A 3,213-nucleotide genomic window follows, 5' to 3' on the forward strand; every position below is an offset into this window, starting at 1 on the left:
CTGAAGAAAACTGTCAACAAAATTTGTAAACTTTTCTGATATAATTCATTTTTTTAGAAAGTGAATGAGACACAAATTTAGCAAAGGAAATCTGCAAACACAAAAAATAGCTTATATTTATGGTTTGGATTTTTCAGAAACTTAATGAAGTATCATTTCAACTTCAGGCAAAGTTTAATTTGCATATTAGCAGACTTCACTGGAAATATTTTAAAAAAATATAATGAAAAAATAATTGCATGGTATACAGGAGTTAGTTGAAATCAAGATCACTCACTACGAATAAGCTTAGAAATTATTCAGACAGGCCAGGCATGGTGGCTCATGCCTGCAATCCCAGCACTTTGGGAGGCCAAGGTGGGTGATCACTTGAGCTCAGGAGTTGGAGACCAGCCTGGGCAACATGGTGAAAACACGTCTCTACAAAAAAGGAACAAAAATTAGCCATGTGTGGTGGTGTGGGCCTGACGCTACTCAGGAGGCTGAGGTGAGAGGATCACTTGATTCCAAAAGGCTGAGGTTGCTGTGAGCCAAGATTGTACTACCACACTCTAGCCTGGGTGACTGAATGAGACCCTGTCTCAAACAAACAAACAAAAAAAGAATTATTCAGACAGTTTAAGACAAACTTCTAACCACAAAGCAAGCCAGAACAGCATGGTTTGAGAGGAGTCAAAATCCAGAAAACAGTACTCATTGTCTTGGAATTCTGCATGACATTTTGCTAGTAGAAGTCACCACCTGTTTAGGCAGAAATTCCAATTCCCTAAAGATTTTTGAGAATCCTGGAGGAATGTCTTGCATGCGTTAATTAAGTAGTCCAGGCCATTTACTTTCCTAACTGTGGCTGGCCTCTGCCATGCTTGGGCTCTGGTGCAGCTAAATGCCAGTTGCAGCTCTGCTTAGATGCTGCTGCTGGCCTCTGCTATGTTCCTGTTTTATAGCAGGTACAGATCCTTGCTAGCCTCTCCAGCTACCAGTGCTCTCAACCCTTGCTAAGTTGTAATAGCACAGCAGCAGTGAGTTGCTAGGTGAGAAAGGAAAGTTTTCTCCCTTCTGTATTAAACTGCTTTAAAGGGTTCCACAGCAACATTTCTTAAAACCTAATGTGTTTAAAACCAACAAAAAACCCAGAACTGCTCTTCAATCCCTTAGCTTTTGTTACTAAATCCAGTTCACACCAGGCTTTTTCCCCATAGGACAAATTGTCTGTGAGATTCAGCTGTTTTTTTATTATGTTTTGCTCCCATTGGATTCTTCATAATCTATAAGTTCCTATGTATGCCTGAGATCCAATTATTGATGCTATCCCAGTTATTTTCCAAAAAGGCTTATCAGCAACCTTATAAATCAAATCAAATGGAATAGATGTACATGGGGAGGAAGGTGCCTATTTCTGTCCCCATAGTTGTATTGGAATCTTAGTTTTAGCCAACCCAGAAATGCCCTATTACATTTCAAAATAAATATTTGTAAAATATTTCACTCGGCAACTTAATATATATTTAAAAGGAAAAAAAACTGAAACAGGATTCTGGAGATTTGAATCCTAGTCTTACCTCTATCACTGATTTTCTTTGTGAACTCATGCCATAAACCTATTCCTTAGTGCATGTATTAAATAGTTTTGCATGGTGGCTTTGAAAATCAAATAAGTTGATAGATGTAAATGTACTTTGAAAATATTAAATGTTCAATTCAAATGTGAAGAATTCTTATTTTTGTAATACTTAACAAAAATTTGGTGTTTGACTCTAATTGTCCACCTATTTAGTTATGATACTCAGTCTATGTTTCTCAATCTTAATTTTCTTTATCCTTTTTTTTTTTTTTGAGATGGAGTCTCACTCTGTTGCCCAGGCTGGAGTGCAGCGGCACGATCTTGACTCTCTGCAAGCTCCGCCTTCTGGGTTCACGCCATTCTCTTGCCTCAGTGTCCCGAGTAGCTGGGACTACAGGTGCCCGCCACCATGCCTGGCTAATTTTTTTATATTTTTAGTAGAGACGGGGTTTTACCGTGTTAGCCAGGATGGTCTTGATCTCCTGACCTCGTGATCTGCCTGCCTCAGCCTCCCAAAGTGCTGGGATTACAGGTATGAGCCACCATGCCCAGCCTCTCAGTCTTAATTTTCTAAGGGTTGTGTAAATAAATTATTTTAGAGGATCTTTGTCATAAAATGTTAGAGCTAGAAGAGAATTGGAGATCATATGCTCAAATCCCTTATTTTAGGATGAAAAAAGTGAGGCATAAAGAAGGAAGTGTTATCAGAATTGTGGATGGTGGAACAGGTCAAGAACTCAAGGTCTTGATCCATAAATAGCATTCACTTCACCACATCATAAAAGAGTGTTCTCAAAGACACTAATTCTCCCTTTTCTGGGATTAGTTAACACAGCAATTACCCAACATGGGTTTCATGGGGCTTCCAAGTAAGCTATGTGATATGTATTCACACCATTCCTTATTTCCAGAGCTTCTACACACCAGTGCTCATGGAACTCTTTTTAGGGCAGCAACAAAATTATATTTATTGAGCTCCTTTGCTGTGTTATGTACAGAAGATACTGCAGATATAGCACGTAATAAGACAGACAAATTACTGCCATAATAGAGCATATATCTTGCTGAAATACTGGTCTTAAAAGTAACATATGTATTAAAATAAGTTATTCTCCCAAGCTTATAGAACACACAGCTAATGTTCTTCTTGATAGTGTATTTCTTTAGTTGGAAGGCAATGGAACATTTCTTCTCCCTATTGGACCAACATTCAAGTTTCAGGTTTCCTAGAGGTAGTTTCCAAGTCCTTAAGCCATTTAAGAATATGTCTATGGATGCCCACATGCATTATGAGAAACGCATGTATGTCTCAGTTATCTTCCTCAGACTCAATGACACATGTATTTTTGCTAATACTCTCAGTGGCATTTCATCCCCTAAACATGGAACAGCCCTTGCTGGGGCAGGGAAGAGCAAGGAACAAATTTTTAACATCTGGGCCTGGCCATTTCATTTTTCCTCTGCATTCTGGAGCAGAGAGAATTCATTCAGTTATTTTACCCTCCTGAATTTTCCTCCTTTTTGTCAGATGACAGTTAACTGCTATATATATTCTTCCGGTTGGGGTACTGGAAGCAGAGTGTGTAAAGTACTGAAAAACGTAGCTGGGATCCAGGAGTCAATAGGCCATAGGCAGAGACGAGATGAACCAC

This window comes from Colobus angolensis, unplaced genomic scaffold (genome assembly GCF_000951035.1).
Source record: "Colobus angolensis palliatus isolate OR3802 unplaced genomic scaffold, Cang.pa_1.0 Scaffold57, whole genome shotgun sequence".
In the NCBI taxonomy this organism is placed as follows: domain Eukaryota; kingdom Metazoa; phylum Chordata; class Mammalia; order Primates; family Cercopithecidae; genus Colobus; species Colobus angolensis.